General features: G+C 44.5%; 22 non-coding genes and 3 pseudogenes across 22 annotated transcripts; all 25 read left to right on the top strand.

Annotated features, from left to right (window-relative positions):
* The first annotated feature begins 306 nt into the window (after positions 1 to 306).
* LOC130396112 (5S ribosomal RNA) lies at positions 307 to 422 on the top strand (annotated as a pseudogene).
* Positions 423 to 954: 532 nt separating this feature from the next.
* Positions 955 to 1,071, top strand: LOC130396237 (5S ribosomal RNA; annotated as a pseudogene).
* Positions 1,072 to 2,238: 1,167 nt separating this feature from the next.
* Positions 2,239 to 2,358, top strand: LOC130396213 (5S ribosomal RNA; annotated as a pseudogene).
* A 522-nt stretch (positions 2,359 to 2,880) lies between these two features.
* On the top strand, positions 2,881 to 3,000 carry LOC130394066 (5S ribosomal RNA). The gene has a single exon (XR_008897261.1). It is a non-coding gene; the product is annotated as a 5S ribosomal RNA (ribosomal RNA).
* A 517-nt stretch (positions 3,001 to 3,517) lies between these two features.
* LOC130400701 (5S ribosomal RNA) lies at positions 3,518 to 3,636 on the top strand. Its single transcript, XR_008903177.1, has one exon. It is a non-coding gene; the product is annotated as a 5S ribosomal RNA (ribosomal RNA).
* A 519-nt stretch (positions 3,637 to 4,155) lies between these two features.
* Positions 4,156 to 4,274, top strand: LOC130400761 (5S ribosomal RNA). Its single transcript, XR_008903235.1, has one exon. It is a non-coding gene; the product is annotated as a 5S ribosomal RNA (ribosomal RNA).
* A 2,651-nt stretch (positions 4,275 to 6,925) lies between these two features.
* On the top strand, positions 6,926 to 7,044 carry LOC130400806 (5S ribosomal RNA). Its single transcript, XR_008903279.1, has one exon. It is a non-coding gene; the product is annotated as a 5S ribosomal RNA (ribosomal RNA).
* A 527-nt stretch (positions 7,045 to 7,571) lies between these two features.
* On the top strand, positions 7,572 to 7,690 carry LOC130400142 (5S ribosomal RNA). The gene has a single exon (XR_008902620.1). It is a non-coding gene; the product is annotated as a 5S ribosomal RNA (ribosomal RNA).
* A 529-nt stretch (positions 7,691 to 8,219) lies between these two features.
* LOC130400904 (5S ribosomal RNA) lies at positions 8,220 to 8,338 on the top strand. Its single transcript, XR_008903373.1, has one exon. It is a non-coding gene; the product is annotated as a 5S ribosomal RNA (ribosomal RNA).
* Positions 8,339 to 8,867: 529 nt separating this feature from the next.
* On the top strand, positions 8,868 to 8,986 carry LOC130395539 (5S ribosomal RNA). Its single transcript, XR_008898587.1, has one exon. It is a non-coding gene; the product is annotated as a 5S ribosomal RNA (ribosomal RNA).
* Positions 8,987 to 9,514: 528 nt separating this feature from the next.
* Positions 9,515 to 9,633, top strand: LOC130399897 (5S ribosomal RNA). The gene has a single exon (XR_008902390.1). It is a non-coding gene; the product is annotated as a 5S ribosomal RNA (ribosomal RNA).
* A 528-nt stretch (positions 9,634 to 10,161) lies between these two features.
* Positions 10,162 to 10,280, top strand: LOC130394355 (5S ribosomal RNA). The gene has a single exon (XR_008897522.1). It is a non-coding gene; the product is annotated as a 5S ribosomal RNA (ribosomal RNA).
* A 526-nt stretch (positions 10,281 to 10,806) lies between these two features.
* On the top strand, positions 10,807 to 10,925 carry LOC130400001 (5S ribosomal RNA). The gene has a single exon (XR_008902489.1). It is a non-coding gene; the product is annotated as a 5S ribosomal RNA (ribosomal RNA).
* Positions 10,926 to 11,454: 529 nt separating this feature from the next.
* On the top strand, positions 11,455 to 11,573 carry LOC130396494 (5S ribosomal RNA). The gene has a single exon (XR_008899128.1). It is a non-coding gene; the product is annotated as a 5S ribosomal RNA (ribosomal RNA).
* A 528-nt stretch (positions 11,574 to 12,101) lies between these two features.
* Positions 12,102 to 12,219, top strand: LOC130395933 (5S ribosomal RNA). The gene has a single exon (XR_008898922.1). It is a non-coding gene; the product is annotated as a 5S ribosomal RNA (ribosomal RNA).
* Positions 12,220 to 13,951: 1,732 nt separating this feature from the next.
* Positions 13,952 to 14,070, top strand: LOC130395537 (5S ribosomal RNA). The gene has a single exon (XR_008898585.1). It is a non-coding gene; the product is annotated as a 5S ribosomal RNA (ribosomal RNA).
* A 529-nt stretch (positions 14,071 to 14,599) lies between these two features.
* LOC130398676 (5S ribosomal RNA) lies at positions 14,600 to 14,718 on the top strand. The gene has a single exon (XR_008901234.1). It is a non-coding gene; the product is annotated as a 5S ribosomal RNA (ribosomal RNA).
* Positions 14,719 to 15,247: 529 nt separating this feature from the next.
* On the top strand, positions 15,248 to 15,367 carry LOC130395199 (5S ribosomal RNA). The gene has a single exon (XR_008898283.1). It is a non-coding gene; the product is annotated as a 5S ribosomal RNA (ribosomal RNA).
* Positions 15,368 to 17,495: 2,128 nt separating this feature from the next.
* Positions 17,496 to 17,614, top strand: LOC130398677 (5S ribosomal RNA). The gene has a single exon (XR_008901235.1). It is a non-coding gene; the product is annotated as a 5S ribosomal RNA (ribosomal RNA).
* Positions 17,615 to 18,143: 529 nt separating this feature from the next.
* On the top strand, positions 18,144 to 18,262 carry LOC130394968 (5S ribosomal RNA). The gene has a single exon (XR_008898076.1). It is a non-coding gene; the product is annotated as a 5S ribosomal RNA (ribosomal RNA).
* A 530-nt stretch (positions 18,263 to 18,792) lies between these two features.
* LOC130399503 (5S ribosomal RNA) lies at positions 18,793 to 18,911 on the top strand. Its single transcript, XR_008902010.1, has one exon. It is a non-coding gene; the product is annotated as a 5S ribosomal RNA (ribosomal RNA).
* A 529-nt stretch (positions 18,912 to 19,440) lies between these two features.
* Positions 19,441 to 19,559, top strand: LOC130401351 (5S ribosomal RNA). Its single transcript, XR_008903813.1, has one exon. It is a non-coding gene; the product is annotated as a 5S ribosomal RNA (ribosomal RNA).
* A 4,763-nt stretch (positions 19,560 to 24,322) lies between these two features.
* LOC130395174 (5S ribosomal RNA) lies at positions 24,323 to 24,442 on the top strand. The gene has a single exon (XR_008898260.1). It is a non-coding gene; the product is annotated as a 5S ribosomal RNA (ribosomal RNA).
* A 529-nt stretch (positions 24,443 to 24,971) lies between these two features.
* LOC130398678 (5S ribosomal RNA) lies at positions 24,972 to 25,090 on the top strand. Its single transcript, XR_008901236.1, has one exon. It is a non-coding gene; the product is annotated as a 5S ribosomal RNA (ribosomal RNA).
* A 529-nt stretch (positions 25,091 to 25,619) lies between these two features.
* On the top strand, positions 25,620 to 25,738 carry LOC130398679 (5S ribosomal RNA). The gene has a single exon (XR_008901237.1). It is a non-coding gene; the product is annotated as a 5S ribosomal RNA (ribosomal RNA).
* Positions 25,739 to 26,031: the final 293 nt, after the last annotated feature.

The raw sequence follows: 26,031 nt of genomic DNA on the forward strand, positions 1-26,031 counted from the left end.
CACAAACACGCACGCTCACTTCAGATCATGGGAGGACGTCAAAAAATCACCACACATTCTCTGACACTTTAACCGTTAACCTGGTTCAAACATTTAACATCACACGCACACGCAGTGTATTTCAGATAATTAATGAATTCAGATGTCGTAATGATCGTTTACATGGATAAGGAGTCCTACTGAATCAATTACTGCCGTTTATATCTAACTAATGATTGTTTTTGTAAAAGTTAACGTCAAGCCTCAGCAGCTTTCTCACTCCTTATGTGCTACTGTTTAAAACCTGGTTTTGCGCCTGTATTTAATGCTTACGGCCATACCACCCTGAACACGCCCGATCTCGTCTGATCTCGGAAGCTAAGCAGGGTCGGGCCTGGTTAGTACTTGGATGGGAGACTGCCTGGAATACAGGGCTGTAAGCTTTTTCTTTTTCAACTCGAGCTCATTGACTCTGTGGCCTAACGTGGCGTACCGTGACCTGATGTTTACTGCCAACCGCTTTGGAGGATTTAAGCAACATACAAAAACTGACAACGTCTCTCAAAACTATTTTTGTGAAGATGAGGACAGTATAGTGATACTGCCAGCAGGGAGCACCAGAGAGCTGAACCGACAGTTGTACATTTCTAAAACTTTCACCAACACAAACACGCACGCTCACTTCAGATCATGGGAAGGACGTCAAAAAATCCACACCCATTCTCTGACACTATTAACCGTTAACCTTGGTTCAAACATTTAACATCACACGCACACGCAGTTGTATTTCAGATAATAATGAATTCAGATGTCACAATGATCGTTTACATGGATAAGGAGTCCTACTGAATCAAGTACTGCCGTTTATATCTAACTAATGATTGTTTTTGTAAGAGTGTAACGTCGAGCCTCAGCAGCTTTCTCACTCCTTATGTGCTACTGTATAAAACCTGGTTTTGCGCCTGTAATTAATGCGGTAACGCCATACCACCCTGAACACGCCCGATCTCGTCTGATCTCGGAAACTAAGCAGGGTCGGGACTGGTTAGTACTTGGATGGGAGACCGCCTGGAATACCAGGTGCTGTAAGCTTTTTCTTTTTCAACTCGAGCTCATTGACTCCGTGGCGTTCCGTGACCTGATGTTTACTGCCAACCGCTTTGGAGGATTTAAGCAACATACAAAACTGACAACGTCTCTCAAACTATTTTGTGAAACATGAGAACAGTATAGTGATACTGCCAGCAGGGAGCACCAGAGAGCTGAACCGACAGTTGTACATTTCTTAAACTTTCACCAACACAAACACGCACGCTCACTTCAGATCATGGGAGGACGTCAAAAAATCACCACCCATTCTCTGACACTTTAACCGTTAACCGTGGTTCAAACATTTAACATCACACGCACCCGCAGTGTATTTCAGATAATTAATGAATTCAGATGTCACAATGATCGTTTCCATGGATAAGGAGTCCTACTGAATCAATTACTGCCGTTTATATCTAACTAATGATTGTTTTTGTAAAGTGTAACGTCGAGCCTCAGCAGCTTTCTCACTCCTATGTGCTACTGTATAAACCTGGTTTGCGCCTGCACTAATTGCATACGGCCATACCACCCTGAACACGCACGACTCTCGTCTGAATCTCGGAAGCTAAGCAGGGTCGTGGCTGCTTGGTTAGTACTTGGATGGGAGACCGCCTGGAATACCAGGTGCTGTAAGCTTTTTCTTTTTCAACTCGAGCTCATTGACTCGTGGCATACCGTGGCGTACCGTGACCTGATGTTTACTGCAACCGCTTTGGAGGATTTAAGCAACATACAAAAACTGACAACGTCTCTCAAAACTGTTTTTGGTGAAACATGAGGACAGTATAGTGATACTGCCAGCAGGGAGGCACCAGAGAGCTGAACCGACAGTTGTACATTTCTTAAACTTTCACCAACACAAACACGCACGCTCACTTCAGATCATGGGAGGACGTCAAAAAATCACCACCCATTCTCTGACACTTTTAACCGTTAACCTTGGTTCAAACATTTAACATCACACGCACACGCAGTGTATTTTCAGATAATAATGAATTCAGATGTCACAATGATCGTTTACATGGATAAGGAGTCCTACTGAATCAATTACTGCCGTTATATCTAACTAATGATTGTTTTTTGTAAGAGTGTAACGTCGAGCCTCAGCAGCTTTCTCACATCCTTATGTGCTACTGTATAAAACCTGGTTTTGCGCCTGCACTAATTGCTACGGCCATACCACCCTGAACACGCCGCAATCTCGTCTGATCTCGGAAGCTAAGCAGGGTCGGGCCTGGTTAGTACTTGGATGGGAGACCGCCCTGGGAATACCAGGTGCTATAAGCTTTTTCTTTTTTCAACTCGAGCTCATTGACCTCCGTGGTGTACCGTGACCTGATGTTTACTGCCAACCGCTTTGGAGGATTTAAGCAACATACAAAAAACTGACAACGTCTCTCAAAACTATTTTTGTGAAACATGAGGACAGTATAGTGATACTGCCAGCAGGGAGCACCAGAGAGCTGAACCGACAGTTGTACATTTCTTAAACTTTCACCAACACAAACACGCACGCTCACTTCAGATCATGGGAGGACGTCAAAAAATCACCACCCATTCTCTGACACTTTAACCGTTAACCTTGGTTCAAACATTTAACATCACACGCACACGCAGTGTATTTCAGATAATTAATGAATTCAGATGTCACAATGAGCGTTTACATGGATAAGGAGTCCTACTGAATCAATTACTGCCGTTTATATCTAACTAATGATTGTTTTTGTAAGAGTGTAACGTCGAGCCTCAGCAGCTTTCTCACTCCTTATGTGCTACTGTATAAAACCTGGTTTTGCGCCTGGACTAATTGCTTACGGCCATACCACCCTGAACACGCCCGATCTCGTCTGATCTCGGAAGCTAAGCAGGGTCGGGCCTGGTTAGTACTTGGATGGGAGATCCGCCTGGGAATACCAGGTGCTGTAAGCTTTTTCTTTTTCAACTCGAGCTCATTGACTCCGTGGCGTACCGTGACCTGATGTTTACTGCCAACCGCTTTGGAGGATTTAAGCAACATACAAAAACTGACAAGGTCTCTCAAAACTATTTTTGTGAAACATGAGGACAGTATAGTGATACTGCCAGCAGGGAGCACCAGAGAGCTGAACCGACAGTTGTCATTTCTTAAACTTTCACCAACACAACACGCACGCTCACTTCAGATCATGGGAGGACGTCAAAAAATCCCCACCCATTCTCTGACACTTTAACCGTTAACCTTGGTTCAAACATTGAACATCACACGCACACGCAGTGTATTTCAGATAATTAATGAATTCAGATGTCACAATGATCGTTTACATGGATAAGGAGTCCTACTGAATCAATTACTGCCGTTTATATCTAACTAATGATTGTTTTTCTAGAAGTGTAACGTCGAGCCTCAGCAGCTTTCTCACTCCTTATGTGCTACTGTATAAAACCTGGTTTTGCGCCTGCACTAATTGCTTACGGCCATACCACCCTGAACACGCCCGATCTTGTTTGATCTCGGAAGCTAAGCAGGGTCGGGCCTGGTTAGTACTTGGATGGGAGACCGCCTGGGAATACCAGGTGCTGTAAGCTTTTTCTTTTTCAACTCGAGCTCATTGACTCCGTGGCGTACCGTGACCTGATGTTTACTGCCAACCGCTTTGGAGGATTTAAGCAACATACAAAAACTGACAACGTCTCTCAAAACTATTTTTGTGAAACATGAGGACAGTATAGTGATACTGCCAGCAGGGAGCACCAGAGAGCTGAACCGACAGTTTTACATTTCTTAAACTTTCACCAACACAAACACGCACGCTCACTTCAGATCATGGGAGGACGTCAAAAAATCACCACCCATTCTCTGACACTTTAACCGTTAACCTTGGTTCAAACATTTAACATCACACGCACACGCAGTGTTTTTCAGATAATTAATGAATTCAGATGTCACAATGATGGTTTACATGGATAAGGAGTCCTACTGAATCAATTACTGCCGTTTATATCTAACTAATGATTGTTTTTGTAAGAGTGTAACGTCGAGCCTCAGCAGCTTTCTCACTCCTTATGTGCTACTGTATAAAACCTGGTTTTGCGCCTGCACTAATTGCTTACGGCCATACCACCCTGAACACGCCCAATCTCGTCTGATCTCGGAAGCTAAGCAGGGTCGGGCCTGGTTAGTACTTGGATGGGAGACCGCCTGGGAATACCAGGTGCTGTAAGCTTTTTCTTTTTCAACTCGAGCTCATTGACTCCGTGGCCTACCGTGGCGTACCGTGACCTGATGTTTACTGCCAACCGCTTTGGAGGATTTAAGCAACATACAAAAACTGACAACGTCTCTCAAAACTATTTTTGTGAAACATGAGGACAGTATAGTGATACTGCCAGCAGGGAGCACCAGAGAGCTGAACCGACAGTTGTACATTTCTTAAACTTTCACCAACACAAACACGCACGCTCACTTCAGATCATGGGAGGACGTCAAAAAATCACCACCCATTCTCTGACACTTTAACCGTTAACCTTGGTTCAAACATTTAACATCACACGCACACGCAGTGTATTTCAGATAATTAATGAATTCAGATGTCACAATGATCGTTTACATGGATAAGGAGTCCTACTGAATCAATTACTGCCGTTTATATCTAACTAATGATTGTTTTTGTAAGAGTGTAACGTCGAGCCTCAGCAGCTTTCTCACTCCTTATGTGCTACTGTATAAAACCTGGTTTTGCGCCTTCACTAATTGCCTACGGCCATACCACCCTGAACACGCCCGATCTCGTCTGAACTCGGAAGCTAAGCAGGGTCGGGCCTGGGCCCCGTTTCCCGATAACGATGGATCTACGCTCGTACGATCATTCTCACGATGGATCTTGCGATCCATCGTCAATTTCTTTGGAGCGTTTCCCGAAACTCCTCTTAACGTGAACGCGCATTCGCTGCACTCACGACGTCGTAGGATTGTAACTGTCTACTGACACGGTGCTGAAATGGGCTCCGTAGGGGGGGGGGAGACGCAGGAATGTCGCAGGAAAATTGTGTTAAAAAGGGTTAAAATATATCCCCATCAAGGACAACAGCAGAGTAGCCTACGAAAAAAATAGACTGCAATTATATGAATGCTAAAGACATTAAAACACAATTGATTAGGCTTAAACCGACATATATCAGTCCTAATCCTGAATGCACTGTGCGTTTCACGGCATTTTCCCCCCCTTAAATAATTCCTCTTCACACCTGTGAATAACCCGGGAAGACGTCCATGGTGAGGAATACAACGAAGCCCACCGTCTTGCCCGGTGCATCGTTGAGCGCACGATCGGGAGGTGGAAGTTGCTCTTTAGATGCCTTCACAAGTCAGGCGGAGGGCTCCAGTTTTCTCCGGCCAAGTCATGCGCCGTGATATGTGTGACGGCTATGTTGCACAACATTGCAGCTAAGGCTGGGGTGGCATTGCTTGAACCGGAGGACGTTGAGGACGATGACGATGAGGAAGATCGGTGTGAGGACGGCCTCCCTCATAACTACGCGGCTGGTTTTCATGCGCGTCGAATAGTGATTGAGACTTTTTTTTAACCCCCTCCACCCTCCCTCATGTCACTAAACATTCCCGTCAACGTGACCAATCCCCACCATATCCCAGCCTTTTGCCTGCTCCTTTGCTTGTTTTTTATAATTTTTTTTATTTATTTATTTTCTTTTTTTTTTTAATTTCTTTTATTTCGTTATTTTTATTTTTTTTAATTTGTTTAATTTAATTATTTTTTACATTATTTTATGCTACGTTTTATGAGTAGCCATGTCAGTCTGCACAAATCCCCCCACTTTCTCTCACACATTTTGAGTGCCCTGCCTGCGCAAACATTTTCTGGACTGTCCCGTTTTATTTGGCCATTTGAACATCTTTATTAATAAATTAATTAATAGTCTTTATTAATTACCAAACTAAGAACATAAAGGCGCAATGCGTTTTAATAAAACGCACGGACATTCCGTCTATTGGATGCGTTTTATTAAAACGCATTGCGCCTTTATGTTCTTAGTTTTTAATAAAACGCATCCAATAGACGGAATGTCCGATGGTGTCGCCACTGAGGCTATAGCTGACGATGCTCTTAGCGTCCTACGAGTACCTACGAGCACCCCTGGAGTACTCGTTAGCTACGAGCGTTTTCAAGACGTTCGTTCCCCACGATGCTTTCGGGAAACGCGGTGAAAACTCTACGATGCCCTTTCGACGCACTTCACGATCCACTTAGGCTACGACGCTTTCGGGAAACGGGGCCCTGGTTAGTACTTGGATGGGAGACCGCCTGGGAATACCAGGTGCTGTAAGCTTTTTCTTTTTCAACTCGAGCTCATTGACTCCGTGGCCTACCGTGGCGTACCGTGACCTGATGTTTACTGCCAACCGCTTTGGAGGATTTAAGCAACATATAAAAACTGACAACGTCTCTCAAAACTATTTTTGTGAAACATGAGGACAGTATAGTGATACTGCCAGCAGGGAGCACCAGAGAGCTGAACCGACAGTTGTACATTTCTTAAACTTTCACCAACACAAACACGCACGCTCACTTCAGATCATGGGAGGACGTCAAAAAATCCCCACCCATTCTCTGACACTTTAACCGTTAACCTTGGTTCAAACATTTAACATCACACGCACACGCAGTGTATTTCAGATAATTAATGAATTCAGATGTCACAATGATCGTTTACATGGATAAGGAGTCCTACTGAATCAATTACTGCCGTTTATATCTAACTAATGATTGTTTTTGTAAAAGTGTAACGTCGAGCCTCAGCAGCTTTCTCACTCCTTATGTGCTACTGTATAAAACCTGGTTTTGCGCCTGCACTATTTGCTTACGGCCATACCACCCTGAACACGCCCGATCTCGTCTGAACTCGGAAGCTAAGCAGGGTCGGGCCTGGTTAGTACTTGGATGGGAGACAGCCTGGGAATACCAGGTGCTGTAAGCTTTTTCTTTTTCAACTCGAGCTCATTGACTCCGTGGCCTACGGTGGCGTACCGTGACCTGATGTTTACTGCCAACCGCTTTGGAGGATTTAATCAACATACAAAAACTGACAACGTCTCTCAAAACTGTTTTTGTGAAACATGAGGACAGTATAGTGATACTGCCAGCAGGGAGCACCAGAGAGCTGAACCGACAGTTGTACATTTCTTAACTTTCACCAACACAACACGCACGCTCACTTCAGATCATGGGAGGACGTCAAAAAATCACCACCCATTCTCTGACACTTTAACCGTTAACCTTGGTTCAAACAATTAACATCACACGCACACGCAGTGTATTTCAGATAATTAATGAATTCAGATGTCACAATGATCGTTTACATGGATAAGGAGTCCTACTGAATCAATTACTGCCGTTTATATCTAACTAATGATTGTTTTTGTAAAAGTGTAACGTCGAGCCTCAGCAGCTTTCTCACTCCTTATGTGCTACTGTATTAAACCTGGTTTTGCGCCTTCACTAATTGCCTACGGCCATACCACTCTGAACACGCCCGATCTCGTCTGAACTCGGAAGCTAAGCAGGGTTGGGCCTGGTTAGTACTTGGATGGGAGACCGCCTGGGAATACCAGGTGCTGTAAGCTTTTTCTTTTTCAACTCGAGCTCATTGCCTCCGTGGCCTACCGTGGCGTACCGTGACCTGATGTTTACTGCCAACCGCTTTGGAGGATTTAAGCAACATACAAAAACTGACAACGTCTCTCAAAACTATTTTTGTGCACCATGAGGACAGTATAGTGATGCTGCCAGCAGGGAGCACCAGAGAGCTGAACCGACAGTTGTACATTTCTTAAACTTTCACCAACACAAACACGCACGCTCACTTCAGATCATGGGAGGACGTCAAAAAATCACCACCCATTCTCTGACACTTTAACCGTTAACCTTGGTTCAAACATTTAACATCACACGCACACGCAGTGTATTTCAGATAATTAATGAATTCAGATGTCACAATGATCGTTTACATGGATAAGGAGTCCTACTGAATCAATTACTGCCGTTTATATCTAACTAATGATTGTTTTTGTAAAAGTGTAACGTCGAGCCTCAGCAGCTTTCTCACTCCTTATGTGCTACTGTATAAAACCTGGTTTTGCGCCTACACTAATTGCTTACGGCCATACCACCCTGAACACGCCCGATCTCGTCTGATCTCGGAAGCTAAGTAGGGTCGGGCCTGGGTAGTACATGGATGGGAGACCGCCTGGGAATACCAGGTGCTGTAAGCTTTTTCTTTTTCAACTCGAGCTCATTGACTCCGTGGCCTACCGTGGCGTACCGTGACCTGATGTTTACTGCCAACCGCTTTGGAGGATTTAAGCAACATATAAAAACTGACAACGTCTCTCAAAACTATTTTTGTGAAACATGAGGACAGTATAGTGATACTGCCAGCAGGGAGCACCAGAGAGCTGAACCGACAGTTGTACATTTCTTAAACTTTCACCAACACAAACACGCACGCTCACTTCAGATCATGGGAGGACGTCAAAAAATCCCCACCCATTCTCTGACACTTTAACCGTTAACCTTGGTTCAAACATTTAACATCACACGCACACGCAGTGTATTTCAGATAATTAATGAATTCAGATGTCACAATGATCGTTTACATGGATAAGGAGTCCTACTGAATCAATTACTGCCGTTTATATCTAACTAATGATTGTTTTTGTAAAAGTGTAACGTCGAGCCTCAGCAGCTTTCTCACTCCTTATGTGCTACTGTATAAAACCTGGTTTTGCGCCTGCACTATTTGCTTACGGCAATACCACCCTGAACATGCCCGATCTCGTCTGAACTCGGAAGCTCAGCAGGGTCGGGCCTGGTTAGTACTTGGATGGGAGACAGCCTGGGAATACCAGGTGCTGTAAGCTTTTTCTTTTCAACTCGAGCTCATTGACTCCGTGGCCTACGGTGGCGTACCGTGACCTGATGTTTACTGCCAACCGCTTTGGAGGATTTAATCAACATACAAAAACTGACAACGTCTCTCAAAACTGTTTTTGTGAAACATGAGGACAGTATAGTGATACTGCCAGCAGGGAGCACCAGAGAGCTGAACCGACAGTTGTACATTTCTTAAACTTTCACCAACACAAACACGCACGCTCACTTCAGATCATGGGAGGACGTCAAAAAATCACCACCCATTCTCTGACACTTTAACCGTTAACCTTGGTTCAAACAATTAACATCACACGCACACGCAGTGTATTTCAGATAATTAATGAATTCAGATGTCACAATGATCGTTTACATGGATAAGGAGTCCTACTGAATCAATTACTGCCGTTTATATCTAACTAATGATTGTTTTTGTAAAAGTGTAACGTCGAGCCTCAGCAGCTTTCTCACTCCTTATGTGCTACTGTATAAAACCTGGTTTTGCGCCTTCACTAATTGCCTACGGCCATACCACCCTGAACACGCCCGATCTCGTCTGAACTCGGAAGCTAAGCAGGGTCGGGCCTGGTTAGTACTTGGATGGGAGACCGCCTGGGAATACCAGGTGCTGTAAGCTTTTCTTTTTCAACTCGAGCTCATTGCCTCCGTGGCCTACCGTGGCGTACCGTGACCTGATGTTTACTGCCAACCGCTTTGGAGGATTTAAGCAACATACAAAAACTGACAACGTCTCTCAAAACTATTTTTGTGCACCATGAGGACAGTATAGTGATGCTGCCAGCAGGGAGCACCAGAGAGCTGAACCGACAGTTGTACATTTCTTAAACTTTCACCAACACAAACACGCACGCTCACTTCAGATCATGGGAGGACGTCAAAAAATCACCACCCATTCTCTGACACTTTAACCGTTAACCTTGGTTCAAACATTTAACATCACACGCACACGTAGTGTATTTCAGATAATTAATGAATTCAGATGTCACAATGATCGTTTACATGGATAAGGAGTCCTACTGAATCAATTACTGCCGTTTATATCTAACTAATGATTGTTTTTGTAAAAGTGTAACGTCGAGCCTCAGCAGCTTTCTCACTCCTTATGTGCTACTGTATAAAACCTGGTTTTGCGCCTACACTAATTGCTTACGGCCATACCACCCTGAACACGCCTGATCTCGTCTGATCTCGGAAGCTAAGTAGGGTAGGGCCTGGTTAGTACATGGATGGGAGACCGCCTGGGAATACCAGGTGCTGTAAGCTTTTTCTTTTTCAACTCGAGCTCATTGACTCCGTGGCCTACCGTGGCGTACCGTGACCTGATGTTTACTGCCAACCGCTTTGGAGGATTTAAGCAACATACAAAAACTGACGTCTCTCAAAACTATTTTTGTGAAACATGAGGACAGTATAGTGATACTGCCAGCAGGGAGCACCAGAGAGCTGAACCGACAGTTGTACATTTCTTAAACTTTCACCAACACAAACACGCACGCTCACTTCAGATCATGGGAGGACGTCAAAAAATCACCACCCATTCTCTGACACTTTAACCGTTAACCTTGGTTCAAACATTTAACATCACACGCACACGCAGTGTATTTCAGATAATTAATGAATTCAGATGTCACAATGATGGTTTACATGGATAAGGAGTCCTACTGAATCAATTACTGCCGTTTATATCTAACTAATGATTGTTTTTGTAAGAGTGTAACGTCGAGCCTCAGCAGCTTTCTCACTCCTTATGTGCTACTGTATAAAACCTGGTTTTGCGCCTGCACTAATTGCTTACGGCCATTCCACCCTGAACACGCCCGATCTCGTCTGATCTCGGAAGCTAAGCAGGGTCGGGCCTGGTTAGTACTTGGATGGGAGACCGCCTGGGAATACCAGGTGCTGTAAGCTTTTTCTTTTTCAGCACGAGCTCATTGACTCCGTGGCCTACCGTGGCGTACCGTGACCTGATGTTTACTGCCAACCGCTTTGGAGGATTTAAGCAACATACAAAAACTGACAACGTCTCTCAAAACTGTTTTTGTGAAACATGAGGACAGTATAGTGATACTGCCAGCAGGGAGCACCAGAGAGCTGAACCGACAGTTGTACATTTCTTAAACTTTCACCAACACAAACACGCACGCTCACTTCAGATCATGGGAGGACGTCAAAAAATCCCCACCCATTCTCTGACACTTTAACCGTTAACCTTGGTTCAAACATTTAACATCACACGCACACGCAGTGTATTTCAGATAATTAATGAATTCAGATGTCACAATGATCGTTTACATGGATAAGGAGTCCTACTGAATCAATTACTGCCGTTTATATCTAACTAATGATTGTTTTTGTAAAAGTGTAACGTCGAGCCTCAGCAGCTTTCTCACTCCTTATGTCCTACTGTATAAAACCTGGTTTTGCGCCTGCACTATTTGCTTACGGCCATACCACCCTGAACACGCCCGATCTCGTCTGAACTCGGAAGCTAAGCAGGGTCGGGCCTGGTTAGTACTTGGATGGGAGACCGCCTGGGAATACCAGGTGCTGTAAGCATTTTCTTTTTCAACTCGAGCTCATTGACTCCGTGGCCTACCGTGGCGTACCGTGACCTGATGTTTACTGCCAACCGCTTTGGAGGATTTAAGCAACATACAAAAACTGACAACGTCTCTCAAAACTATTTTTGTGAAACATGAGGACAGTATAGTGATACTGCCAGCAGGGAGCACCAGAGAGCTGAACCGACAGTTGTAAATTTCTTAAACTTTCACCAACACAAACACGCACGCTCACTTCAGATCATGGGAGGACGTCAAAAAATCACCACCCATTCTCTGACACTTTAACCGTTAACCTTGGTTCAAACATTTAACATCACACGCACACGCAGTGTATTTCAGATAATTAATGAATTCAGATGTCACAATGATCGTTTACATGGATAAGGAGTCCTACTGAATCAATTACTGCCGTTTATATCTAACTAATGATTGTTTTTGTAAGAGTGTAACGTCGAGCCTCAGCAGCTTTCTCACTCCTTATGTGCTACTGTATAAAACCTGGTTTGCGCCTGCACTAATTGCTTACGGCCATACCACCCTGAACACGCCCGATCTCGTCTGATCTCGGAAGCTAAGCAGGGTCGGGCCTGGTTAGTACTTGGATGGGAGACCGCCTGGGAATACCAGTGCCCTATACCACGAAGCTCGCTGAACATACCCAGGCTTTCTTGGGAAAACCTGGCTCGACAGAGCCGCAACTCGCAATCAGAGTTAAATGGTACCACGAAGCTCACTTTAGATTAAATTAGTTGAACCAGGTTTTCCGCTTTAGGTTCAGTGCGCGTTCACGTGAAAGGGGCGTTTTTTGCGTCATTTTTCTCACCTTTACGATAGATCAAGCAGTCTATATGCGTAGAAGTGAAAATATTCTGCATATTGTCTGTAAAATAACTATGCCAAATGCAGAATTGTTCGCCATTAATCCAAATAGAATGATGATGATTTAAAAATGCATAAGCAACGTCCATCCTGCCTTATTCTATCATTTAGGGAATTCACTTTAAATACACCCAATTTAAGAAATGTATGGCATGTTTTCGACTGCCGAGAGGTAGCGGCTCTAGCGTAATAGATTGGTATAAGACCTGAAAGCCAGCGACCGGGGTTCAATTTCGCCGGTCTATCATCATGCATTTTACCCCCATAGATGTGGTGCCAGCACGGCATTGAAAATATGGGTTCAAGTTCGAAATAAGCACAAAAATATAATTCCATAAGCTTTAGTGAATAAGTATTCCATATGCATGAGAATTAGGACTTTTTAAGCTTCACATAAATTTGCATCACTTGGGAGTCGACCCCCCCACGCAGAAACTCAAGACTGACGCGCTACCTCCACTCTAGCACACTGTCACGGAGACACAATGCGCAACAGTAATCATTGTCTACATAAGGTCCAAAAGGACGATCAAATAACGAACACCCTCTGATGAGAATCTGTATCTCTCATGAAGAACCCCAATTTCGTTGTTTGCACAATGACAATAAAGTCTGAAATCTGAATATCGTCAGACAATGCCAAGGGATCGGTTCTGTCCCGTAAAACCCTTGTCTCCGGAGAAGTGCGCCGGGGTCCACGGGAACACCCACAAATGGTGACGCCATTGTCAGAGGAGGGGCTAGGAAGCTGCGCACGCCGATTTAAGTAGCCGATCTCCGGCTAGACTAAGCCGAAAAACTGCTCCCGACCAGGTTTGGTTGCGAGCATAAGTCACCATGGTGATACAGCGACGCTAAAAGAGATCGACTTTCGTGGTACAACTAACCCAGGCTTGGAGCTCAACATACCTCGCTAACCCTCTAAGCGAGCTTCGTGGTACAGGGCCCAGGTGCTGTAAGCTTTTTCTTTTTCAACTCGAGCTCATTGACTCCGTGGCCTACCGTGGCGTACCGTGACCTGATGTTTACTGCCAACCGCTTTGGAGGATTTAAGCAACATACAAAAACTGACAACGTCTCTCAAAACTATTTTTGTGAAACATGAGGACAGTATAGTGATACTGCCAGCAGGGAGCACCAGAGAGCTGAACCGACAGTTGTACATTTCTTAAACTTTCACCAACACAAACACGCACGCTCACTTCAGATCATGGGAGGACGTCAAAAAATCACCACCCATTCTCTGACACTTTAACCGTTAACCTTGGTTCAAACATTTAACATCACACGCACACGCAGTGTATTTCAGATAATTAATGAATTCAGATGTCACAATGATCGTTTACATGGATAAGGAGTCCTACTGAATCAATTACTGCCGTTTATATCTAACTAATGATTGTTTTTGTAAAAGTGTAACGTCAAGCCTCAGCAGCTTTCTCACTCCTTATGTGCTACTGTATAAAACCTGGTTTTGCGCCTGCACTAATTGCTTACGGCCATACGACCCTGAACATGCCAGATCTCGTCTGATCTCAGAAGCTAAGCAGGGTCGGGCCTGGTTAGTACTTGGAAGGGAGACCGCCTGGGAATACCAGGTGCTGTAAGCTTTTTCTTTTTCAACTCGAGCTCATTGACTCCGTGGCCTACCGTGGCGTACCGTGACCTGATGTTTACTGCCAACCGCTTTGGAGGATTTAAGCAACATACAAAAACTGACAACGTCTCTCAAAACTATTTTTGTGAAACATGAGGACAGTATAGTGATACTGCCAGCAGGGAGCACCAGAGAGCTGAACCGACAGTTGTACATTTCTTAAACTTTCACCAACACAAACACGCACGCTCACTTCAGATCATGGGAGGACGTCAAAAAATCACCACCCATTCTCTGACACTTTAACCGTTAACCTTGGTTCAAACATTTAACATCACACGCACACGCAGTGTATTTCAGATAATTAATGAATTCTGATGTCACAATGATCGTTTACATGGATAAGGAGTCCTACTGAATCAATTACTGCCGTTTATATCTAACTAATGATTGTTTTTGTAAGAGTGTAACGTCGAGCCTCAGCAGCTTTCTCACTCCTTATGTGCTACTGTATAAAACCTGGTTTTGCGCCTGCACTAATTGCTTACGGCCATACCACCCTGAACACGCCCGATCTCGTCTGATCTCGGAAGCTAAGCAGGGTCGGGCCTGGTTAGTACTTGGATGGGAGACCGCCTGGGAATACCAGGTGCTGTAAGCTTTTTCTTTTTCAACTCGAGCTCATTGACTCCGTGGCCTACCGTGGCGTACCGTGACCTGATGTTTACTGCCAACCGCTTTGGAGGATTTAAGCAACATACAAAACCTGACAACGTCTCTCAAAACTATTTTTGTGAAACATGAGGACAGTATAGTGATACTGCCAGCAGGGAGCACCAGAGAGCTGAAACGACAGTTGTACATTTCTTAAACTTTCACCAACACAAACACGCACGCTCACTTCAGATCATGGGAGGACGTCAAAAAATCACCACCCATTCTCTGACACTTTAACCGTTAACCTTGGTTCAAACATTTAACATCACACGCACACGCAGTGTATTTCAGATAATTAATGAATTCAGATGTCACAATGATCGTTTACATGGATAAGGAGTCCTACTGAATCAATTACTGCCGTTTATATCTAACTAATGATTGTTTTTGTAAGAGTGTAACGTCGAGCCTCAGCAGCTTTCTCACTCCTTATGTGCTACTGTATAAAACCTGGTTTTGCGCCTGCACTAATTGCTTACGGCCATACCACCCTGAACACGCCCGATCTCGTCTGAACACGGAAGCTAAGCAGGGTCGGGCCTGGTTAGTACTTGGATGGGAGACCTCCTCAGAAGCCCAGGTTGCTGTAAGTAGTGACGGGTGTCACCAAAAGGAAAAAAAAAGAAACACGCCCGATCTCGTCTGATCTCGGAAGCTAAGCAGGGTCGGGCCTGGTTAGTACTTGGATGGGAGACCGCCTGGGAATACCAGGTGCTGTAAGCTTTTTCTTTCTCAACTCGAGCTCATTGCCTCCGTGGCCTACCGTGGCGTACCGTGACCTGATGTTTACTGCCAACCGCTTTGGAGGATTTAAGCAACATACAAAAACTGACAACGTCTCTCAAAACTATTTTTGTGAAACATGAGGACAGTATAGTGATACTGCCAGCAGGGAGCACCAGAGAGCTGAAACGACAGTTGTATATCTCTTAAACTTTCACCAACACAAACACGCACGCTCACTTCAGGGCCCCGTTTCCCGAAAGCGTCGTTAGCCTAAGTGGATCGTGAAGTGCGTCGAAAGGGCATCGTAGAGTTTTCACCGCGTTTCCCGAAAGCATCGTGGGGAACGAACGTCTTGAAAACGCTCGTAGCTAACGAGTACTCCAGGGGTGCTCGTAGGTACTCGTAGGACGCTAAGAGCATCGTCAGCTATAGCCTCAGTGGCGACACCATCGGACATTCCGTCTATTGGATGCGTTTTATTAAAACGCATTGCGCCTTTATGTTCTTAGTTTGGTAATTAATAAAGATTATTAATTAATTTATTAATAAAGATGTTAAAATGGCCAAAATAAAACAGTCCAGAAAATGTTTGCGCAGGCAGGGCACTCAAAATGTGTGAGAGAAAGTGGGGGGATTTGTGCAGACTGACATAGGCTACTCATAAAACGTAGCATAAAATAATGTAAAAAATAAAAAATAGAATAAATTATAAAAAACAAGCAAAGGAGCAGGCAAAAGGCTGGGATATGGTGGGGATTGGTCACGTTGACGGGAATGTTTAGTGACATGTGGGAGGGTGGAGGGGGTTAAAAAAAGTCTCAATCACTCTTCGACGCGCATGAAAACCAGCCGCGTAGTTATGAGGGAGGCCGTCCTCACACCGATCTTCCTCGTCGTCATCGTCCTCAGCGTCCTCCGGTTCAAGCAATGCCACCCCAGCCTTAGCTGCAATGTTGTGCAACATAGCCGTCACACATATCACGGCGCATGACTTGGCCGGCGAAAACTGGAGCCCTCCGCCTGACCTGTGAAGGCATCTAAAGCGCAACTTCCACCTCCCGATCGTGCGCTCAACGATGCACCGGGCCAGACGGTGGGCTTCGTTGTATTCCTCATCAATACATACCTTACCCTATTTCCGGAGGGGCTTTTATAGCCAATCAAATTATCAATCAAGGAAACCCTTATGCGGAATCAGATTAAGTCGGCTCTCTTTGCTGCGCAAAGCATGTTTCAGAAATCAGCCCATTAAGATAAATGTAGTTGTCACACAAGCTATTTTTAATTTTTTGTCATATGGAATTATTTCAGGGGGGCAAATGCCGTGAAACGCACAGTGCATTCAGGATTAGGACTGATATATGTCGGTTTCAGCCTAATCAATTGTGTTTTAATGTCTTTAGCATTCATATAATTGCAGTCTATTTTTTTCGTAGGCTACTCTGCTGTTGTCCTTGATGGGGATATATTTTAACCCTTTTTAACACAATTTTCCTGCGACATTCCTGCGTCTCCCCCTCCTACGGAGCCCATTTCAGCACCGTGTCAGTAGACAGTTACAATCCTACGACGTCGTGAGTGCAGCGAATGCGCGTTCACGTTAAGAGGAGTTTCGGGAAACGCTCCAAAGAAATTATCGATGGATCGCAAGATCCATCGTGAGAATGATCGTACGAGCGTGGATCCATCGTTATCGGGAAACGGGGCCCAGATCATGGGAGGACGTCAAAAAATCACCACCCATTCTCTGACACTTTAACCGTTAACCTTGGTTCAAACATTTAACATCACACGCACACGCAGTGTATTTCAGATAATTAATGAATTCAGATGTCACAATGATCGTTTACATGGATAAGGAGTCCTACTGAATCAATTACTGCCGTTTATATCTAACTAATGATTGTTTTTGTAAAAGTGTAACGTCGAGCCTCAGCAGCTTTCTCACTCCTTATGTGCTACTGTATAAAACCTGGTTTTGCGCCTGCACTAATTGCTTACGGCCATACCACCCTGAACACGCCCGATCTCGTCTGATCTCGGAAGCTAAGCAGGGTCGGGCCTGGTTAGTACTTGGATGGGAGACCGCCTGGGAATACCAGGTGCTGTAAGCTTTTTCTTTTTCAACTCGAGCTCATTGCCTCCGTGGCCTACCGTGGCGTACCGTGACCTGATGTTTACTGCCAACCGCTTTGGAGGATTTAAGCAACATACAAAAACTGACAACGTCTCTCAAAACTATTTTTGTGAAACATGAGGACAGTATAGTGATACTGCCAGCAGGGAGCACCAGAGAGCTGAACCGACAGTTGTACATTTCTTAAACTTTCACCAACACAAACACGCACGCTCACTTCAGATCATGGGAGGACGTCAAAAAATCACCACCCATTCTCTGACACTTTAACCGTTAACCTTGGTTCAAACATTTAACATCACACGCACACGCAGTGTATTTCAGATAATTAATGAATTCAGATGTCACAATGATCGTTTACATGGATAAGGAGTCCTACTGAATCAATTACTGCCGTTTATATCTAACTAATGATTGTTTTTGTAAAAGTGTAACGTCGAGCCTCAGCAGCTTTCTCACTCCTTATGTGCTACTGTATAGAACCTGGTTTTGCGCCTGCACTAATTGATTATGGCCATACCACCCTGAACATGCCCGATCTCGTCTGATCTCGGAAGCTAAGCAGGGTCGGGCCTGGTTAGTACTTGGATGGGAGACCGCCTTGGAATACCAGGTGCTGTAATATTTTTCTTTTTCAACTCGAGCTCATTGCCTCCGTGGCCTACCGTGGCGTACCGTGACCTGATGTTTACTGCCAACCGCTTTGGAGGATTTAAGCAACATACAAAAACTGACAACGTCTCTCAAAACTATTTTTGTGAAACATGAGGACAGTATAGTGATACTGCCAGCAGGGAGCACCAGAGAGCTGAAACGACAGTTGTACATTTCTTAAACTTTCACCAACACAAACACGCACGCTCACTTCAGATCATGGGAGGACGTCAAAAAATCACCACCCATTCTCTGACACTTTAAACCGTTAACCTTGGTTCAAACATTGAACATCACACGCACACGCAGTGTATTTCAGATAATTAATGAATTCAGATGTCACAATGATCGTTTACATGGATAAGGAGTCCTACTGAATCAATTACTGCCGTTTATATCTAACTAATGATTGTTTTTGTAAAAGTGTAACGTCGAGCCTCAGCAGCTTTCTCACTCCTTATGTGCTACTGTATAAAACCTGGTTTTGCGCCTACACTATTTGCTTACGGTCATACCACCCTGAACACGCCCGATCTCGTCTGAACTCGGAAGCTAAGCAGGGTCGGGCCTGGTTAGTACTTGGATGGGCGACCGCCTGGGAATACCAGGTGCTGTAAGCTTTTTCTTTTTCAACTCGAGCTCATTGACTCCGTGGCCTACGGTGGCGTACCGTGACCTGATGTTTACTGCCAACCGCTTTGGAGGATTTAAGCAACATAGAAAAACTGACAACGTCTCTCAAAACTATTTTTGTGAAACATGAGGACAGTATAGTGATACTGCCAGCAGGGAGCACCAGAGAGCTGAACCGACAGTTGTACATTTCTTAAACTTTCACCAACACAAACACGCATGCTCACTTCAGATCATGGGAGGACGTCAAAAAATCACCACCCATTCTCTGACACTTTAACCGTTAACCTTGGTTCAAACATTTAACATCACACGCACACGCAGTGTATTTCAGATAATTAATGAATTCAGATGTCACAATGATCGTTTACATGGATAAGGAGTCCTACTGAATCAATTACTGCCGTTAATATCTAACTAATGATTGTTTTTGTAAGAGTGTAACGTCGAGCTTCAGCAGCTTTATCACTCCTTATGTGCTACTGTATAAAACCTGGTTTTGCGCCTGCACTAATTGCTTACGGCCATACCACCTTGAACACGCCCGATCTCGTCTGATCTCGGAAGCTAAGCAGGGTCGGGCATGGTTAGTACTTGGATGGGAGACCGCCTGGGAATACCAGGTGCTGTAAGCATTTTCTTTTTCAACTCGAGCTCATTGACTCCGTGGCGTACCGTGACCTGATGTTTACTGCCAACCGCTTTGGAGGATTTAAGCAACATACAAAAACTGACAACGTCTCTCAAAACTGTTTTTGTGAAACATGAGGACAGTATAGTGATACTGCCAGCAGGGAGCACCAGAGAGCTGAACCGACAGTTGTACATTTCTTAAACTTTCACCAACACAAACACGCACGCTCACTTCAGATCATGGGAGGACGTCAAAAAATCACCACCCATTCTCTGACACTTTAACCGTTAACCTTGGTTCAAACAATTAACATCACACGCACACGCAGTGTATTTCAGATAATTAATGAATTCAGATGTCACAATGATCGTTTACATGGATAAGGAGTCCTACTGAATCAATTACTGCCGTTTATATCTAACTAATGATTGTTTTTGTAAAAGTGTGACGTCGAGCCTCAGCAGCTTTCTCACTCCTTATGTGCTACTGTATAAAACCTGGTTTTGCGCCTTCACTAATTGCCTACGGCCATACCACCCTGAACACGCCCGATCTCGTCTGAACTCGGAAGCTAAGCAGGGTCGGGCCTGGGCCCCGTTTCCCGATAACGATGGATCCACGCTCGTACGATCAATCTCACGATGGATCTTGCGATCCATCGTCAATTTCTTTGGAACGTTTCCCGAAACTCCTCTTAACGTGAACGCGCATTCGCTGCACTCACGACGTCGTAGGATTGTAACTGTCTACTGACACGGTGCTGAAATGGGCTCCGTAGGAGGGGGAGACGCAGGAATGTCGCAGGAAAATTGTGTTAAAAAGGGTTAAAATATATCCCCATCAAGGACAACAGCAGAGTAGCCTACGAAAAAAATAGACTGCAATTATATGAATGCTAAAGACATTAAAACACAATTGATTAGGCTTAAACCGACATATATCAGTCCTAATCCTGAATGCACTGTGCGTTTCACGGCATTTTCCCCCCTTAAATAATTCCTCTTCACACCTGTGAATAACCCGGGAGACGTCCATGATGAGGAATACAACGAAGCCCACCGTCTTGCCCGGTGCATCGTTGAGTGCACGATCGGGAGGTGGAAGTTGCTCTTTAGATGCCTTCACAAGTCAGGCGGAGGGCTCCAGTTTTCTCCGGCCAAGTCATGCGCCGTGATATGTGTGACGGCTATGTTGCTCAACATTGCAGCTAAGGCTGGGGTGGCATTGCTAGAACCGGAGGACGTTGAGGACGATGACGATGAGGAAGATCGGTGTGAGGACGGCCTCCCTCATAACTACGCGGCTGGTTTTCATGCGCGTCGAATAGTGATTGAGACTTTTTTTTAACCCCCTCCACCCTCCCTCATGTCACTAAACATTCCCGTCAACGTGACCAATCCCCACCATATCCCAGCCTTTTGCCTGCTCCTTTGCTTGTTTTTTATAATTTTTTTTATTGATTTATTTTCTTATTTTTTTTAATTTCTTTTATTTCGTTATTTTTTATTTTTTTTAATTTGTTTAATTTAATTTATTTTTTACATTATTTTATGCTACGTTTTATGAGTAGCCATGTCAGTCTGCACAAATCCCCCCACTTTCTCTCACACATTTTGAGTGCCCTGCCTGCGCAAACATTTTCTGGACTGTCCCGTTTTATTTTGGCCACTTGAACATCTTTATTAATAAATTAATTAATAGTCTTTATTAATTACCAAACTAAGAACATAAAGGCGCAATGCGTTTTAATAAAACGCACGGACATTCCGTCTATTGGATGCGTTTTATTAAAACGCATTGCGCCTTTATGTTCTTAGTTTTTAATAAAACGCATCCAATAGACGGAATGTCCGATGGTGTCGCCACTGAGGCTATAGCTGACGATGCTCTTAGCGTCCTACGAGTACCTACGAGCACCCCTGGAGTACTCGTTAGCTACGAGCGTTTTCAAGACGTTCGTTCCCCACGATGCTTTCGGGAAACGCGGTGAAAACTCTACGATGCCCTTTCGACGCACTTCACGATCCACTTAGGCTAACGACGCTTTCGGGAAACGGGGCCCTGGTTAGTACTTGGATGGGAGACCGCCTGGGACTACCAGGTGCTGTAAGCTTTTTATTTTTCAACTCGAGCTCATTGACTCCGTGGCCTACCGTGGCGTACCGTGACCTGATGTTTACTGCCAACCGCTTTGGAGGATTTAAGCAACATATAAAAACTGACAACGTCTCTCAAAACTATTTTTGTGAAACATGAGGACAGTATAGTGATACTGCCAGCAGGGAGCACCAGAGAGCTGAACCGACAGTTGTACATTTCTTAAACTTTCACCAACACAAACACGCACGCTCACTTCAGATCATGGGAGGACGTCAAAAAATCTCCACCCATTCTCTGACACTTTAACCGTTAACCTTGGTTCAAACATTTAACATCACACGCACACGCAGTGTATTTCAGATAATTAATGAATTCAGATGTCACAATGATCGTTTACATGGATAAGGAGTCCTACTGAATCAATTACTGCCGTTTATATCTAACTAATGATTGTTTTTGTAAAAGTGTGACGTCGAGCCTCAGCAGCTTTCTCACTCCTTATGTGCTACTGTATAAAACCTGGTTTTGCGCCTTCACTAATTGCCTACGGCCATACCACCCTGAACACGCCCGATCTCGTCTGAACTCGGAAGCTAAGCAGGGTCGGGCCTGGGCCCCGTTTCCCGATAACGATGGATCCACGCTCGTACGATCAATCTCACGATGGATCTTGCGATCCATCGTCAATTTCTTTGGAACGTTTCCCGAAACTCCTCTTAACGTGAACGCGCATTCGCTGCACTCACGACGTCGTAGGATTGTAACTGTCTACTGACACGGTGCTGAAATGGGCTCCGTAGGAGGGGGAGACGCAGGAATGTCGCAGGAAAATTGTGTTAAAAAGGGTTAAAATATATCCCCATCAAGGACAACAGCAGAGTAGCCTACGAAAAAAATAGACTGCAATTATATGAATGCTAAAGACATTAAAACACAATTGATTAGGCTTAAACCGACATATATCAGTCCTAATCCTGAATGCACTGTGCGTTTCACGGCATTTTCCCCCCTTAAATAATTCCTCTTCACACCTGTGAATAACCCGGGAGACGTCCATGATGAGGAATACAACGAAGCCCACCGTCTTGCCCGGTGCATCGTTGAGTGCACGATCGGGAGGTGGAAGTTGCTCTTTAGATGCCTTCACAAGTCAGGCGGAGGGCTCCAGTTTTCTCCGGCCAAGTCATGCGCCGTGATATGTGTGACGGCTATGTTGCACAACATTGCAGCTAAGGCTGGGGTGGCATTGCTAGAACCGGAGGACGTTGAGGACGATGACGATGAGGAAGATCGGTGTGAGGACGGCCTCCCTCATAACTACGCGGCTGGTTTTCATGCGCGTCGAATAGTGATTGAGACTTTTTTTTAACCCCCTCCACCCTCCCTCATGTCACTAAACATTCCCGTCAACGTGACCAATCCCCACCATATCCCAGCCTTTTGCCTGCTCCTTTGCTTGTTTTTTATAATTTTTTTTATTGATTTATTTTCTTATTTTTTTTAATTTCTTTTATTTCGTTATTTTTTATTTTTTTTAATTTGTTTAATTTAATTTATTTTTTACATTATTTTATGCTACGTTTTATGAGTAGCCATGTCAGTCTGCACAAATCCCCCCACTTTCTCTCACACATTTTGAGTGCCCTGCCTGCGCAAACATTTTCTGGACTGTCCCGTTTTATTTTGGCCACTTGAACATCTTTATTAATAAATTAATTAATAGTCTTTATTAATTACCAAACTAAGAACATAAAGGCGCAATGCGTTTTAATAAAACGCACGGACATTCCGTCTATTGGATGCGTTTTATTAAAACGCATTGCGCCTTTATGTTCTTAGTTTTTAATAAAACGCATCCAATAGACGGAATGTCCGATGGTGTCGCCACTGAGGCTATAGCTGACGATGCTCTTAGCGTCCTACGAGTACCTACGAGCACCCCTGGAGTACTCGTTAGCTACGAGCGTTTTCAAGACGTTCGTTCCCCACGATGCTTTCGGGAAACGCGGTGAAAACTCTACGATGCCCTTTCGACGCACTTCACGATCCACTTAGGCTAACGACGCTTTCGGGAAACGGGGCCCTGGTTAGTACTTGGATGGGAGACCGCCTGGGACTACCAGGTGCTGTAAGCTTTTTCTTTTTCAACTCGAGCTCATTGACTCCGTGGCCTACCGTGGCGTACCGTGACCTGATGTTTACTGCCAACCGCTTTGGAGGATTTAAGCAACATATAAAAACTGACAACGTCTCTCAAAACTATTTTTGTGAAACATGAGGACAGTATAGTGATACTGCCAGCAGGGAGCACCAGAGAGCTGAACCGACAGTTGTACATTTCTTAAACTTTCACCAACACAAACACGCACGCTCACTTCAGATCATGGGAGGACGTCAAAAAATCACCACCCATTCTCTGACACTTTAACCGTTAACCTTGGTTCAAACATTTAACATCACACGCACACGCAGTGTATTTCAGATAATTAATGAATTCAGATGTCACAATGATCGTTTACATGGATAAGGAGTCCTACTGAATCAATTACTGCCGTTTATATCTAACTAATGATTGTTTTTGTAAAAGTGTAACGTCGAGCCTCAGCAGCTTTCTCACTCCTTATGTGCTACTGTATAAAACCTGGTTTTGCGCCTGCACTAATTGCTTACGGCCATACCACCCTGAACACGCCCGATCTCGTCTGAATCTCGGAAGCTAAGCAGGGTCGGGCCTGGTTAGTACTTGGATGGGAGACAGCCTGGGAATACCAGGTGCTGTAAGCTTTTTCTTTTTCAACTCGAGCTCATTGACTCCGTGGCCTACCGTGGCGTACCGTGACCTGATGTTTACTGCCAACCGCTTTGGAGGATTTAAGCAACATACAAAAACTGACAACGTCTCTCAAAACTATTTTTGTGAAACATGAGGACAGTATAGTGATACTGCCAGCAGGGAGCACCAGAGAGCTGAACCGACAGTTGTACATTTCTTAAACTTTCACCAACACAAACACGCACGCTCACTTCAGATCATGGGAGGACGTCAAAAAATCACCACCCATTCTCTGACACTTTAACCGTTAACCTTGGTTCAAACATTTAACATCACACGCACACGCAGTGTATTTCAGATAATTAATGAATTCAGATGTCACAATGATCGTTTACATGGATAAGGAGTCCTACTGAATCAATTACTGCCGTTTATATCTAACTAATGATTGTTTTTGTAAGAGTGTAACGTCGAGCCTCAGCAGCTTTCTCACTCCTTATGTGCTACTGTATAAAACCTGGTTTTGCGCCTGCACTAATTGCTTACGGCCATACCACCCTGAACACGCCCGATCTCGTCTGATCTCGGAAGCTAAGCAGGGTCGGGCCTGGTTAGTACTTGGATGGGAGACCGCCTGGGAATACCAGGTGCTGTAAGCTTTTTCTTTTTCAACTCGAGCTCATTGACTCCGTGGCCTACCGTGGCGTACCGTGACCTGATGTTTACTGCCAACCGCTTTGGAGGATTTAAGCAACATACAAAAACTGACAACGTCTCTCAAAACTATTTTTGTGAAACATGAGGACAGTATAGTGATACTGCCAGCAGGGAGCACCAGAGAGCTGAACCGACAGTTGTACATTTCTTAAACTTTCACCAACACAAACACGCACGCTCACTTCAGATCATGGGAGGACGTCAAAAAATCACCACCCATTCTCTGACACTTTAACCGTTAACCTTGGTTCAAACATTTAACATCACACGCACACGCAGTGTATTTCAGATAATTAATGAATTCAGATGTCACAATGATCGTTTACATGGATAAGGAGTCCTACTGAATCAATTACTGCCGTTTATATCTAACTAATGATTGTTTTTGTAAAAGTGTAACGTCGAGCCTCAGCAGCTTTCTCACTCCTTATGTGCTACTGTATAAAACCTGGTTTTGCGCCTGCACTAATTGCTTACGGCCATACCACCCTGAACACGCCCGATCTCGTCTGATCTCGGAAGCTAAGCAGGGTCGGGCCTGGTTAGTACTTGGATGGGAGACCGCCTGGGAATACCAGGTGCTGTAAGCTTTTTCTTTTTCAACTCGAGCTCATTGACTCCGTGGCCTACCGTGGCGTACCGTGACCTGATGTTTACTGCCAACCGCTTTGGAGGATTTAAGCAACATACAAAAACTGACAACGTCTCTCAAAACTATTTTTGTGAAACATGAGGACAGTATAGTGATACTGCCAGCAGGGAGCACCAGAGAGCTGAACCGACAGTTGTACATTTCTTAAACTTTCACCAACACAAACACGCACGCTCACTTCAGATCATGGGAGGACGTCAAAAAATCACCACCCATTCTCTGACACTTTAA

Source organism: Gadus chalcogrammus, chromosome 12 (assembly GCF_026213295.1).
Source record: "Gadus chalcogrammus isolate NIFS_2021 chromosome 12, NIFS_Gcha_1.0, whole genome shotgun sequence".
NCBI lineage: Eukaryota > Metazoa > Chordata > Actinopteri > Gadiformes > Gadidae > Gadus > Gadus chalcogrammus.